Below are 16938 nucleotides of genomic sequence, written 5' to 3'. Positions count from 1 at the left end.
TGTCTGACCAGGCTCCGTTGCAGTCGTGTGTTGGACGGTAGTGTTTCTGTGTGTTTGCCATGTGTTTTTATTGCCGGTACATCTGTGGGAGGTGTGGTTGGCACATGTTCCTCTTTGCAGGGACACCCATCCTGGGGTTTGTGTCATGCATCTGCAATTGGCATGTGCCATATGTCCTGTACTATTCCCACAGTCGTGTATGCCTTCATGCACTACTACTGCGTGTTACTGGCTGTTTGTATGTGGTACACATGGACATTGTGATGGTTGGCTTGACCTATTCCCATGCTAGAACATACACATCTGTCAATTACGTTGTTTAAATCAAACTGTAACACTCCTTCATCTTTTCAAAATGACAGTCAATAACACAGTAAGCTGAGATTAATAACGTTTTACTACTGTGCAGCAGGAGGCAAAGAACTATGCAGTACAAGTTTAGACATTTGTTTTACTCTATGCATGTTACAGCTGTATAAGCATTGTGTATACTATCATCTTTTGCACACATTAATGATGTGGTCAGTCACAGGGCATTTAAATCACTATAGTCCACAATGTTGTATTCCTACAACAGTGCTAAGGTAATGCTTATTAAATGTTTTCACATGAGGATAGCAAATCCTTGCGAGCCACATAGTCAATTAGAATGTACTTCGGTAAATTCTGCTCTGTCACGGTTCCAACACTGTTCAGATCTGGTCGTCACTCCATTTCCTACTAGGTTCCTTTGTCTCTCTGGTGAGCAGCTGTACTCTGTGTTACATAGAGCTCACAAGCCTATCCTCCTCAGTGGAAGGATGACAGATATACCTGTACATACATTTATTATTCTCTAACCGAGCAGATGACTAATGCTGAATGACATACACCTGCTGCACTGGTTACTGCCAGGGTCAGGGTTCAATCACACTGCAGCTACACTACAGGCAATTACATGCATGATAAGCTCTACTGCCATATTGTAAGATAGAATAATATGCATTATACACTTATTGCTTCTAAAGTTGCACGTCATATATATGTTTAAGTATGTATTTTGCTAACATTCTCCCTCCTTTGATTGCTTCTATTCTATCCAGAAACATATACCACATTATTTCATTCCCTAGCCTCTTCCTCTCTGGAACGTTTAACTAGGCAAGTCATTTGTTGTACATTTCAAGAAGGATTGCATTTTGTATTGACAAATACCACTACAGGTCTTGATACATAGTCTCGGGTACAGATACGTCGACAGAGTCCCTGACCAATACTTACATGCAAAGTATCCCGCAATAGACACATGCTCCCAATATGAGCAGAACAACACAAATGGCAATCATGATATTCAGTATGACTGAACCCCATCCACCAAATGGTTTGTGGAAATGGTTCATCAGTGGGTTTGGGCCTGGTTCCGCCATGGATGACACCTGTTGTATTACCTCTAGGTGGGTGTTGATTCTGGTCTTTTTATGTAATACTTGGACACAGCGATCTTCTTTAATGAGCGCGCACATACCAATTCTCGCCGGCAGGGTGCAGTCGTGCACTATTACATTTTGTGACACAACAGTTCTCATTGCATCCAGTTCATCAGTCACAAGTTCAGGAGCGGAAAGTCACATTCATCATTCCTCCGACAGGTTTTGACAACTTCCTCCGTTCCCTGATTGATTTCACTACTCCACAAGCTGGGAGTGTTCCAGCCCAGGTTATGACGCTGTCACTCAAGTTCATATGGATCGATATTCCTTTATCTCTTGCAGAAAACTGGAATGTCAGAACAGCTTCCATTTCACCCACTGGATTAGTAGGTTTCTCGACTGTGTTCCCAGTTCTTCGAGCTATGTGTGTTATAGTTCGTTTGTACCCAGAGGCAATTTTGCAGTATGTCATGTGACTGGAGCCAGATAACCCAAATAACAACTGCCGGACCAATTCTCAGGTAACCATTGATATGCTTCTTTCCCACAAACAAAATAACAATATTCTACTTTACTACTGATGCGGGTTACCTCTGCATGTAACATCTGCCTGTCTATAACAGAGGACTGTTTATACAATTCAGGATGTTTCTGCACATCCTTCCACGTTGTTCTCATGAAGCTTAAATACAGATAATGAATGGTGCTACAAGTAGTACTGTGATCTTTGGCTGTTATATGACATTTGTAAGACACAGTTATGTTACAAATACTCCCACCAACTTGAACTGTATCATGTTTATAACAACATACAATTACTTTTTGTGTAACAGGTAAGTACAGTGCCACTTTGTCCTGTGATCTCACAGAGCCTGTATCAAAGTGTAAATATTCACAAGTCTCAATGTATCCCCAAGGGGACAACATACATCAGAAGTCCTCCATATGATGTAGGTATGGCAGTACAAACACAGCAATTTAAAATGTTCATAGTGTGTACATGCACACGCGTCATGCCTAGGTATTTGTTGAAGTGTGGAAGACACTCTGTGGCCAGTTCATCACGTATCACTATTTGTATCCGTGTAGTTATATGCAGGTAAGGTCCCAGCAAATGTAAAGTAAACACAAACATGGTTAATAGGTGTATAATCATTATGACTGTAAACCAAATGTCTTTGGGGTTGCTTTGTATTGTTATACAGTCTGGCCCGGGTGATTCAGGCTCTATGGTATATCAGCTACAAGATGTTGATCAGACTTGATATCCTTTACCGGTGTGAAAACTGTGAGGTGAACCCAGGACGACCTCTCAGCATACTTTACTGCAGTAGGCATTGCCAACAGTACCTGGTACAGACCTTCACACTTTCCATTTGCCAATTATCTTGTTTGGATAACAGTGACATACACACAGGATACTGGTGTCAGCTATGCGTCCGGCTTCACTTGCTCTTTATCTGTAAAAGACTTTAACTGCAAAACAATGTTATTGGTTAACAATCCTCTCATGTCACCTGCTAATGAGCCATTGACCTCCGGCTCTGCAGGCATGACAACTTTCCACTCTGGCACATGATATGCCATTCCACATACTACTTCGAAGTGGGTGCAACACTTTACATTTGGAACTGTTGTCATGCTCAGCAATGCTAGAGGTTGACAGCAAATGTAACTCGTCTGGGTGTCACCCACCAACCTCCTGTACTTATTTCTCGGGATCCCATTGTACCGCGCCAGCAGTCATGCTGACTGTGGGTTGTACATGCAATTTACATTCATGGGAATACAAATTAATCCCCCAGGTTGCGTGATTGTCTGGTTCACTAAATGTGTTCTATTGTCACTGTAGCTTCTTTACAGTATGCCCGACCTCGGGATACTTAATTTACTGGCACCTTTGCCACTGCTGCTGCATCCGGATTCATGGTTGGGAATGCTTCTACCCATTTAGATTATATATATGTGTAATCACTAAACAGTATTTCTTCCCTTCACATTTATTCAGATGTATGAACTACATACAAATAGTACGGAACGGTTATGGTGGTGTAGGTAAACACACTCCCTTCGGTTTAAATGCTCCCTGTGCATGATATCTACTGCAAATGTGACACGCTGCTCATGATGTTTGTATGTGGTTCCTACTTCCGTATGTTAGGGGTATTCTGTTAACCGAATGTACCATCCCCCCTGTTGAGACATGTCTCTACCCATGGCTCCACAAAGCTGCATATCTGACTAAATTAGACGTTAATATTGGCTTTCTCACTGTGGATATGTGCAGTCCGTCTTCAAGGATTGCTCCTCGTCATACCCACGTCGGCTTTTCTGCTTTCGTAGTTGGTGTTTGCATTGTTTGTAACATTTCTACATGTAAAATGTCTGAGGATTGTCATTCCTCACTCAAACATGCACTTTCCAACTGTGAGGCTGCTTGTTTTGCAGCTGCATGAGCTCATGCCTTACCTTTCCTACTGTTATCCTGTTGCTATCTATGACCTGCACATTTACAATTAGCTACTTTAGTGGGTAACTGAATGGAATGGAATGCATTCAGGATCAATTGCGCATGATTAATCGGTTTACCGGTGGATGTTATCATTCCCCTATTCTTCCACTGCTGCTCATAAACATGCACTGTACAGACAACATACTGACTATCGGGACATATGTCCACACATCAGGTTTTCGCCACAGTACAAGCACGTGTTAAAGCTATCTATTCTGCTGCTTGAGCAGACACGTTATGCTGCAGGGGTTGCGTCTACAATCTCATTATCAATAACTACTGCATAACCTACTTGATTCGTTCCTGTGGGACTCTGTCTACATGATCCGCATACATTAACTGTCACCTCTGCATCATCTAAGGGTATATCAGTGATATATCATGTCTGTGTGTAGTTATTTCATCCATTTCGTATAGGCAACTGTGTGGTGTGCCATACACAGGTGTCGGACGTGACGTTGATAGGTTTAATGTTGTACAACGTTCAATCACCATATGAGGTTGACTCAGTGGTATGGTCAAACAAGACAAATGTCTAGCACGGGTCAGGAATGCTATCTTCTCTTGCAGCAGAATGATCGCAACTGCAGGAGACATTCTCACAGTGAGAGGGTGGTATGATAACATTGAGGCCGGGGCCTGTACTGCCATGGGTGCTACAACAACTGCCTGTACACAATGTGGCACTGACCATGCCACAGTGTCCAACTGCAATGAGTAGTAAGCTATGTAGCGTTGCTTACTTCCATGCTGTTGCATCAAGACTGACGTCATATATCTCCGCTTACAATCTACAGTCCGACAACATGTGTTATGATTATTCGGAGACCTAATACAGATGTTGAAGCTATCAATCGTTTTAGTCTGCAGAAAGTTGTTTCTGCTACTGTAATCCAGTGTAGTATGTGTTGTGCTGCCATAGGTGTATTAAAGATTAAGGCAGACAATACAGCAGATTCAGAAGCATTGTTTGGTAACCAGCTTTGACAAATGTTAGTTGGCACAGAAAGGACTTCATTCCCTTCTTGGTAGTTGGCTTGGGTGCTTGAGAAATTGCTACCTTCCTATCGTCATGTAATGTTCTACCCTACTTGGATACCACATATCCCAGGTACTTGACCTGTATTCTCTGTAGTTGCAATTTATGCTTGCTTACTTTATGTTCCTGTTCTGCTGAATATCTCAATGATGCTATTGTATCTTCCATACATTGCTGCTGGGTAGGGGCCAAGCAGAATATCATCCACATAAAGTAGAACTTGACTGGCCCCGGGTGTAGTAAACACCGGAATGTAGCTAGCCATCTCCTGTGGGAATATCGTTGTACTTTCACAGTATCCCTGTGATAGCCGGGTATGCCTGTATCTGTTACCCTGAATGTAAATGCAAAGCAATACGGACTATCTGGATGTATAGGTATTGCAAAGGAAGCATAGCTTATATGTACCACGGTAAGATACTTCTGTGGCGTGTTCATAGCATTCAATATTGTGTGTGGGTCTGGCACCATCGGTACCCTAGGTATTATTACATGATTTACAGCTTGTAAATCCTGTACCATCCGCCATTCCCCCTTTGTTTTCCGATCAGAAGATACAGGGGTATTGCATGGTGAATAGCGATTACTTTGTAGATGGGGAATTCACTCTGTGACTTTACAGATATCATCTGGTGTCCACGGTCTATACACTATGGGGGTTGGGTCCTGGCCTTCCTGTCCTGCATGAGGGTTCGGTACTTAAATTAATTGACAGATATCCTCACTCTGTTCTAGTGACTGTCTTCTTACTCGAGTGTCCCTAGGTATGTTACGAGTTCGGGATGTGGTTTCAATAGCTTCTCTTACATTTGGTCGTTGTGATACCTCTGTTGCCACAGGATAACGTGGGGGGGACTAGCCTGCCCTCCTGCTTCATATCCTGGATGTGGTATCGGAGGTGGTAGAGGGGGGGGGCTGTCGCTACTACTGTATTATTATCTCCTTTGTGTACGTATGATGCTTTCGCATTTGTAGTGTTCTGTTCCCTTTGGTTCACTACCTCAATCCACCTGTGTGCTTGACGGATACCCAATTGTCGCTGTTTTGTCGCCTGCACATCTTAGGGCTGCCACCTTTTCAAATGCACAATATGGGACATTAGTGTTGGAACGTGTACTTTGCCTGGAAAAAGCATACCCACGGCCAGTACATAGGACAGGACTTCACTTTTGCCAGGAGAGCTACCAATTCTTGTAGCATTTCAGTTGCTTATTCTGTTTATTATGATATTTTGTTGTTCCAGATACAATATTAGTGTTTTATGCTACCATTTGAAAAGATATCTGGGAAATCTTTGTCCTGAGATATCAAGACATTTGCCATGTGTTCGGTTTGTTTGCAGGACACAACTGGCCAAAGAGGGACTGTCCCTCACAGGGTGGGACAGGTGGTTACCCTAGAACATGTGCATCACATTTTCAGAGATTACAATGTTTCAGTAACGATATTTTGTGTAATATACCATCAATGTCATATTTATTACCTCATTTTGCTGAATATCTCACATTATGTGCTCTCTGCAATTGCATATACTTCACGTCACCCGTCAAACGCGGATCACATGATGTGTTTGTTCACTAATCTCCCATATCCTCTACACGACTGTTACGTACCCTTCTCTCATACCACGTGGTATCTCCTTCCCTGTATCCACTGTTGTGTCTACAATGACTATTTACTCTGCACTGTGTTCCCCTGACCTATGTTCAGATTTAACACTATTTGGATTGGTGTTCGACCCGCTATCACAACTGTTAACAGAAACACAATGTAGTCTGGTCCCTGATCTACAATAGAGACAAAAAGGCAAACACTCCTTACCTGAGCCTCCTATTTAAGGCTGCACGTTTTCTTCTTGGGATCCAGTTTTCCGCTTTTCAGCCACAGATCAGACAGTGGACAGCCTCTTTACACACAACAATTCAGTCGGAGGTCTTTTCATTCAAGAAGAACCATTTAGGCAAATTCTCCTGCGCAGATGTCTAACCACCCATGCACTCTGACCTGTAGCTTACCAAGGGAATTCCGGATTACAAGGATCACAATGTCAATTAAGTTGTTAAAACCAGACTGTAGTTATCAGTAGGCTTTTCTAAGTGACAGTCAATAACACAGGAGGCTCGGGTTCACAACGTTTTAGTAGTGTACACAGGCAAGCAAAATAATATACAGTCCAAGTATGAGAGTTTTGTCTGACTCTATACAGTAAGCAACTTCTTTATATAGTGTTTACAATCAGCTTTTGCCCACCTCACTGATGTGGACGGTCACAGGGCATTTCCATCACTATGGTCCGCAATAGTCTATACATACGTGGGTGCTGGGGTCGTGTTTTTAAAATGTTTTCCCATGTGAATAACACAGCCTTGCAAGGCACCTGGTCAATTACAGTGTCCTTCTGTGATTGTAGCTGTTTCAAGGACCCTGGACTGTTCCGATACAGTAGTCAGTTAATTTCTTAATACGTTGCTTTGTCTCTCTGGTAAGGAGTTGTACTCTTATCTTCGATAGAGCTCACAAGGCCATCCTCCTCAGAGGAAGGGGTGATGTTATGCATGTACATACATTTATTGTTCTGTAACCCAGCAGATAATTAATGCTGAGAGACATAAGCCTGCTGTACTGGTTACTGCCAGGGTCAGACTTCCATCACACTACAGCTTAGCTTCACCAATTACATGCAGGATCAGTTCTACTGCCATATTGTACGGTACAATTCAATGCATTATATAGTATTTCGAGTCTAAACTGGCACTTCATATGTGTTTCTATATATATTTTTCGAACAACATCCATCCGGCCATATGCATGTTGTTCCGTCCTTTACCTTGACCGTGTGTATTTGGCCGTCCAGCAATGCTACTCTCCACATGTGATGTCCCACCTTCCCCTTCTTTGCCTGTAGCACCCTGTTAGGACGTCCTGTTTGGTAGGCACGTGTTCCGCTATATGTCTTCGACTTCTCTGCATAGCTAATCATCGATGCGGTGGTTCAACAACCCGACTTGTCCACATGTGTACAGTTATGTGCACCGTGTCGTATGCAAACCTATATGGTTTCAACGGGTACATACCACATGCGGGATGTACACATTCTGCAGACACATTCACATGCAGCCATTTCCATATCTGTACCTGAGGTGGGTTGGTGACATGTGGGTACGTGTTGCCCGTGGCACTGCCTAACACAAACATCTTACCACATTTCAGGTATGCACATTGTGTGTAGGTGTATAGCTGCACACGGATGCTAGCAGGTTTGGGTGCACAGGTGTACATGGGTGGGACTTACATGCTACAATGAGGCTATTGTGTATTACATCTGAATGCATGGGTTCTGCTTCTGGATATTACACTTCAACATACGCCGTCCAGTGTATGCGACAGAAACGTTGCTGGGTGTGGGATATGCTGCTATGCACATGTTTGCCTGTGTTTAAGGTATCTTGGTTCCTTCCTGTTGTTATGTCAACTCAGCTACCCGGCTATGTACTGTCACTACTGCTTGTGACCATTTTGGTTGGCACCTTTTCCAATGACCATAGTGGGACATGTTTTGTGGGAACATCGGATTTTGCAGGACAACACATACCCACAGTAAGTGGAGTTGACAGGACTTTACTTGTTTGCCATAATATACGCTTATTCTGTTAGCATTTGGGTTCCTTATTCAGTTTCTTATGCCATGTATGTGTTTCATATACAATTATATGTTTTATGCTACTATTACATATATATTGCGGGAATATTTTGGGCAGGGAATCTCAGGTCATTTTCCATTTTTTCGATTTTTGCAGGGACACAACTGTCCAATGAGGGACTGTCCACGGCACATTGGGACAGCTGGTAACCCTGGTGACCATGCCCATGTCGCTACTGGGGTTGCCACCTTTTCCAGTTGCCAAGGTGGGATATTTCGGGACTCACATCTGAGTTTACAGACCGACACATACACACGGTCACTATATAGCATAGGACTTCACTTGTTTGCCTAAATAAAAGCTTATTGTTGTGGCAGTTTGGTTGCTTATTCTGTTTCTTGTGTCATTTAGGTACTTCAGTTACAGAAATAACCAATTCATGCTACCATTACATTAAATACGGGATATCATTATGTCCTACTATCTAAGCACATTTGCCATTTTAATATTTTTTCCGGGACACAACTGCCCATAGAGGGACTGCCCCTCGCAAAGTGGGACAGGTGGTGACCTTAGTCGCTACTCCTATGTCGGTGCGGTGCGCTGACATGCTGCTGTACACCTTCTCTGCGTATAACCACTGACGGTGCATTGCGGACCGAACGCGGTCTCATGCGTATCCTTTGCTCCTTGGACGGGTACACTTAAGCCTTCGTGGATTGTATTTGCTTCTCCGTTTAGTTGGGACGGGTACTATGTTGCATACTCTACGTGCGTTTCATTCTGCACGGGCCCTGGCTGCTGCCATTACTGTTATGGGCGGACCGTGGCAGTCAGCACATTAGGTTGCTCACCGCATGCCGGCTTGGTCACGCCTCCGGACGCATCCTACTTGGGCTCGCTCACATACACTACGCACGTGTCTGTGGTTGCGGTGCACTCTCATTAATATGCATATGGCGCTACTACGCCAGCTATTCACTGCACCACCGGCGCAGCCCTTACGCCGGCCTTGCGCCGAGCTTCATGAATCCCGGGGATTAATTTATAAAATCTTATATATCAAAAGCCCTCTTTTTTAGTTTGGGCAAAAACTATAAATTCTCATTAATTCCTGGTGGGTAGATGGAGTTCAACTTAATAATCCAAAATAATTTGATGATTTGATTTGTGATTTGACACAGCTGGTAGCTTTCCTCTCCCAGCAGGTGTCCAACTTGAACAAGAAGATCAAGAAACTACAAGCCCCACAATCTCTAGAGGCAGTCAGAAGGAAAGACTGTTTCAATCTTAGTACAAGTTTGGTTAACCAGGGAGATTTTTATCAGAAGTGATTTCATCAGATGTGATGGTTACACTACAAACTCATTAGAATGATATGAATCTTTGTAACCACGAGACGTGAAGTTTATCTTAGAGACTAGATTTTGAAAGATGTTTCTTTTCATAACCAAGAGAACACATACTTAACATGGGTCTATTTCATATAATTGAAATTCCAAAATATTGAACACCATAAGTTCGAACTTGGAATTTCGAAATATGATAACATCGAACACCCAGAATAGTGAATTATTTCCCAGGGGAAAAAAATTGCTGTTCCAAGAAACATACACACAACACAAGCACACCAAAATAAATAAACCACACACATACAGTTAGCAAAACCCAACCCTACACTAATCCATGCATACATTCCTAACTATCCACTTACCTTAACCAGCACCCTAACCCTAAGGTCCGTAACTATCGCACCACAGTGGAGGAAATAGCAAAGCCATGAAACGGCCCACTAAAATCTTGCCCTAGGTAAGATTTTGATGTTCCGGGGCTTCGCTATTTTCATCCTTCGATGTAGTGGGTTCGATATTATAACATTCAAAGTTTTACAACTTCGAAGTTATAATATAGACCCACTTAACATGACAGCCTCCTATGACATTTCAGAACAAAATGAGGGAACTGGAAACCAAACTATTTAAGGTACACAGTTTGCAGTGTGATAATTATTTTTAAATGAAAGTCTTAAAAATAAGCACATGCCTAAAAGAGTTAAGGCTTTTCTAGTTCCTGACCGGATTGAAAATTGGGGACAGTGAGACTGATGAACTGATAGGCATGTTTGACCATTTGGAGGTTGATCTTATGCACTTTATTATTAAGATCAATAATGTATACATTAATAAGTTATTAGAAGAATTAGAAAAGTTGAATGTTGAAATTATGAATGATTTGTTATTTGAATCCAAAGTTTATAAATATGATAACATTTTTTAACCAGGCTGAAAAAAAATGTAAAAGTTAATTTAGAATGTAAGCATTAAAAAATGATGAGAAATGATAATGACTATCTTAAGAAGAAGGTTTACCCTGTCTCAGAATCATATTTTTTTAAGATTTCAGACTACCCTAGAAATATATAATTTATTAATAGAGATCAAAGGAGGGTTGCTAGTGAGCATTTTGATTCACATACTAATATACAACTGGTTTACCAGTTGGAGAATGAAGATGATTATGAAGTTCAATATTTACCTCTCAGGAGGTCTGAAAGAATTGAAAATGTGCACAGATCTGTATGCAAATGAGCTGGCATTACTGAATAGCAAAAATGTCTATCTTTGCCGACAGATCAAACCCATGTATCCTCAAAACTATGTTGGTGTCCACACAAAAAGTAGCAGACAACAAAAAGGCGTGTGTCTGCATTTCTTGAAGCACATTGGAGCACAGCAGTGCCTGTTTCCAGGCCACACCACTGAGCTGAGCAGGGGTGTGTGTTCAGTTTTGCTAAACTGTGTTTAGCCTTGGAGCACATGTTTAAACTGGTTTGAGCTTTGCTGAGCATGCCAGTTCAAGGGGGTGTGTCTATTGACTGATGAGAATTGCTTATACCTATAGCATGGGTTTGCACACTGTGCAGCAGTGCTTAGCAAGGAACGTTGTCAAAAAAAGAAAGAAAAAAAGAAATTGGCTGAGAAAGTCAATCACATATAAATTAGTGATGACCCCTGTTCCACCTAAACTGGACAGTTCCAAACTCTTAGTGATGTACTTTGCAGGTGGAATGCATCATAGTTAACCAATCACACAGACTGCATCTGCAGCAGAGAACTATAAAGTATGCATACACCTTATAATCTGATTTTCCCCCATATTCTGCACCATTGGAGTACAGACTTAGGAATTTTAACAGAGAGAATGCTAAGGGCTGCTGCAGGTCTGCTGCATCTGTATGTGCTAGATGCTGAGGTCAGTGCTGCTGCTGCTGACAATAGGCCTAGGCAGAGAAGGAGAAGAGTGCTCAGGCCAAGGGTAATCTTCCAGGAGCTACATGAGCTGGACATTGCAGAGTGATACAGGGTTGACAGGGACATAGTACAAGAACTCACTGAGCTCTGCTACCTTCAACTCAGACGCACAGCCAACAGAGGGGAACCCATCCCAGTGGAAACAAAGGTATGTGTATCCCTTAGGTAGCTACAGGTACTTTTTAAAGACTAACTGGGGACATGATGTGGGTCTCAGAGGTATCAGCATCCAGGGTACTCCACCAGTTCTTGGATGCCATGCAAACACATGCCACTGAGTACATTTATTTAGCATCACTACTGAGGAGAAAGCCAGCAGTATGCATCTCCTCTACCATGCAGCACACTAGCCTGAGGTACTGGGTGCCATAGACTTCACTCATGTACACAGCAAAGCACCACCTGGTGAGAAGGGTAGAGTCTACATTAACTGCAAGGGGTATCACTTCATCAACTGCCAGGGTGTGTGAAATTCCCAGGGCATTATAATGAATGCGTGTGCCAGCAGCCTTGACAGTCATCATGACTTCAATGTCTGGCACTCATCACAGCTGTACCAGATGTTTTTCAGAGAGGACATCCAGTATGGCCAGCTACTGTGGGATGCTGGGTATGCACTGGAACTGTGGATGATGACACCCATCAGAAATGCACACACACCTACCAAAGAATGCAATAATGAGGCACACACACACAAACTAGGACATCATAGAGCATGTGTTTAGGCTGCACAAGTCACGGTACCAGTGCCTCAATATATCTGGTGGAGCTGTGTAGTACTCTCCAGCCACATGTGCACAGATGTTCACAGTATGTGCCATGCTGCACAATATGATCCTGTGGAAACAGCTGTGGCAGGATTGTCACAGGGAAGGGACACACAGCCCGCCCCACCAGTGCCTAGGTCCCCACAGCCACACCCACAAGGGAACTCGGAGGTGGAACCCCCTAAGGCTGTCTCTGTAGGCAGACATATGTGTGCCCAGTATATCCTGGACTTGGCCAAGAGGCAACACATAGCACATGCACTTTTAACCAAGGGCCTTAGGGACTGACACCTTACTCTGACTTGTATACATAGTAAAAAGGATGCCAGCCACCCCACACAACCTGTGTATTGGCTGTATACTGCCTGCATCAAACAGAGTCTGCCCTGAAACACAAGGCTCTCAACTGCTGCATTCACAAGGTAAGTCACTCCCCTGTACAACAAATGTGCGGGGTATTACACTATGATAGCATATGTGTGGACCTGCTGCATGTATGCAAGGCAATAGATTGGGCTACTGGGCAACTTGCAGAGATCTAACAGCCACTTGGGACAACAGGTACTCTGTCCAATACTGAGTGCCCATAATATTCATTAGGCGGAGGGGCAGAGCCCAGATGGCTAACTGGTAGCTGCAATTTTTATGAGTTACACAATTTAGTACACCGATTCAGGAAAATAATCCTTTTTTTCAATCAAAAGTCGAAAATTCTTATTAAGGAACCTTAATGCTACAAGAATATCAATTTTGGTGTGTTTTCATTGAAAGTTTCCTGTCAAAAATCTGGAGATTATTTCTTCTTTTTGGAGATAAGGACCTCAAAGTCTTCTCACTCTGAAACTTCACTGAAAAAGGAAATTCAATTGATGTCTGCCACTTTACTTGAACTATCTCTTAAAATGGACAGATTTATGGACAATCTAGAAAACCTAAAGGACGATTGTCAAAAATAGACTGATGCCCTTAAAGAAATATTACAGCAGCAACAATCTAAAATCTTGGACATTGAAACTTCACTAAATGACATAGATGGGAAACTTAAGGAAGATGAGTCTCAGTGTGAATTTCTTCTACAGCAGAATAACTGATTAATCAATAAAATAGATGATGTGGAGAACAGGGAAAGGAGAATATTTGGACTTCCAGAAAAGGGTAAAGCTGAAGACATAATTTTATTTCTAAACTCCTGGCTTCCAGAAATATTAGATCTAAATGAAGGTCTATCAAATGGAATAGAAAGAGCACACAGAGCTGTAGGAAAACCTATCCTTTCTTCTGCTAACATGCCTCTAAGATCCATTGTTGTGAAATTTCTATCTTATTTAGATAAAGAACTTATTCACAAATCTGCCTGGAGAAAAAGCCTCTTGACATATAATCAGAGTCAAATAAGATTTGACAATGACTATTCTTCAAGAGTCTTAGAGTTAAGGAAGAAAGCCTGGCCACTTGTGAGATTACTCAAATAAAATACAATTAAAGCACAACTTCATTTTCCTGCAAAAATCAGAATCTTTCATTCAAATGACATGAAAACTTTCAAAAATGTCGAGGAAGCATCTACATTCATCAAAAATAACAACATAATTTCAATTCCAGAAGACATGGACTGGTCATCTTCCACTACATTAAAAGATCCTCTGAGAAAAATAACTGGACTGATGTGAGAAAGAAGAAACTGAAAACTGATCTTAAAAATGCAGGAGTCACTAATTCTCTCAAAGCTTCAACTAATTCATGATTTCATACCTAAACATCCAAAAAGTATGTATTATTAATCTTGTTTCTGTCAATGAGTGTTTCTTCCACTCACTGTTTGAACTTCTTTGTGGTTTATTATGTAATTTGGGTGATTTTAAGTTCTCTTTAAGGGTTTATAATAATTATGTTTACTAAGGATTCACTGTAGTTAGCTTATATATTAATAGTTTTGAATATTTTTTTCTCCTTAGTAGGATGTTAACATAAGCTTTGTTATTTGCTTGGAACAGCTTGTTATTAATTGATTATAACTGGTAGAATATATACCTGTCGAAAAAATAATGCGTATTTATCTCGGTAAATTTTAAATTGCATTACTGTTATTTAAAGTGTACAGTACAAAGCTTTATAGTTTTTTCTTTGGTTAGTCTATTCTCATTGATCTAGCATCTTAACATTCTACTCTGACAGTTTACTGTCACGTCTTGTTTGAATATAGTCTCAAGCAATAGAAATGTTGCCTCACTTCGTAGTTTAAATTTGCCTCTGCTTGAGTGTAATACAGCACCATTGGTCTTCTCATATCTTGCCCGTTCCAAGCTACATAAATAAAACATGTAATATGATTCCTTTTCTTAGAAGCCAAAGTTATTCATATACTGACTTGCCAGTGTCTTCTGTATATTTTGTAGCTATTCTTTTGAGCCTAAAGGCAAAGGAAATAAAGATAAATAAAGAGAGAGAAGTATATTAACACTTGGAAGTCTCTGCTTCCTCTCGACTATTAATTGTAACATATTTCATATGCTTCAGTGGTAGCAGCTGGCTTTGCCGGTTTCTCATGTGAAAGTCTTTTACATACATGAATACAATGCAGAGTTACAGTTAAATTTTACTTTTGATGGCCACTGGTAATATATAACAGATGTTTAAGAAATCAATCTTGCAATCTGGCAGTCTGCACAAGCCACAAGCCCTTGTCTGCTATTCATTGATATGCTTGCTCGCAGGTGTCTAGCTCTATGGTGTCTGTGCATATGTGTTCATCTCTCTGTTTCCTTTTTACCCTCTCTTGGACTCTGTTTTGTGTAGACAGGGTTTGTTGAAACTCTGTACACTTGACTGTTGTTTTATTCTTTAGAGCAGGTTGACACAGCATTTCGTAGCTAAAGTTTTGTTCAGCGGAAAAAATGAGAACACCGTTGAACATGGGTTACAGTATTTTGGTAGAGTGCTGGGGAAGGTGCAATGGATGGTGTGAGTGCTGTGTCTGAATCGTGTCTTGCTCTGGCTAGTATAATCTAATAGAGGCATATGTCTGCATCTGAATAGCCTATTATACACATCCTACATTTTAGCAGAAGACGATTTATCACATTTTTAACTAATTTATTGTTCAGAAACAAACAAGTCATAATCGACTAGAAAGCTTATGAGTGACTAGTGAATTGACTGTACATAGATCTACTTGTCACACTAAATAAAGCCATCGAACACCTTGCAGCTACATTCTGAAAATACTTATTAATGTATAATAAATTTTTAATTAAAAAAAATACTGACCTGCATTTAAAAGGGATTTTAAAAACATTAATATAAGAAGTTAGTAATGTGACTGTTCATACTTGCATTAAATATATAAAAAAATGTCAAACCTCTAAAAGGAATGCATAAAATAACTAGATGTTTTAGTCTGACTTGTTAATTATTTTCTTTCTCAAGAACTCTGGGATAACATACATACATGAATATATTGTGACATTACAGATCATTGACTCTGGGAAGCAGTGCTAGGTATAAACTATCTAATGCAGTATGTCAAGCTCCATACCTTTCTGAATGTACACAGAAGAAGTGAGGTATGTTGGAAATGCTTGATGTTGTAGAACTGATTCAGTTATTATGAACCACGAAGTGCAGAGCTGACTCTGTTGTTTTGAACCAAGCAATAAATGGCACCCTTTATTGGTACTACTTATCAATAGTATTTATGTTTCTCATCTTACATTTCCCATGAGATTAGTTTATATGCCATAACAAATGTTGCAAATGGTAACTTAACAACTCTGTTCTTTACATTTTAAATATTAGTTTGTTAATATGATATTTTAGGTTTGGGGAATCTGAAGACTAGGTCTTTACCAAACGTCACTTGGAAGTAGAGAAAAAGAGCTTTGTGAAACATATTAGTATTTATATGCATGCTGTTTATTGTGATGCATGTTAGATTTAAACCAATAGAGGTTTAATGCCTTTCTCATTTTATCTTATTATTAATATATAGTAGTTTTGAAAAACACTATAATGAAAAGCTATTCACAGTTTTGGGTTCAAAATTGAGGTAAAACTGGTGTTCCAACAAACGTCCTCCTTACTACTACTAGATGTTAAATACCCTATTCAGAGAACTTGATACATTCATGAAATTGTTTCATTGACTGAAACTTTCCTTTAGGTTTTGAAGTTACTGTACTGGTTTATTAGTTCATACTATTCACTTCTTTAAATTTTATTTATATAACAGTATTGTTACAATGTATGCATTAGTTAATTCT

The sequence above is a fragment of the Protopterus annectens genome, chromosome 11.part0 (assembly GCF_019279795.1).
Source record: "Protopterus annectens isolate FY-2018-M chromosome 11.part0, PAN1.0, whole genome shotgun sequence".
NCBI lineage: Eukaryota > Metazoa > Chordata > Ceratodontiformes > Protopteridae > Protopterus > Protopterus annectens.
Note: the sequence above shows the minus strand (reverse complement) of the source record.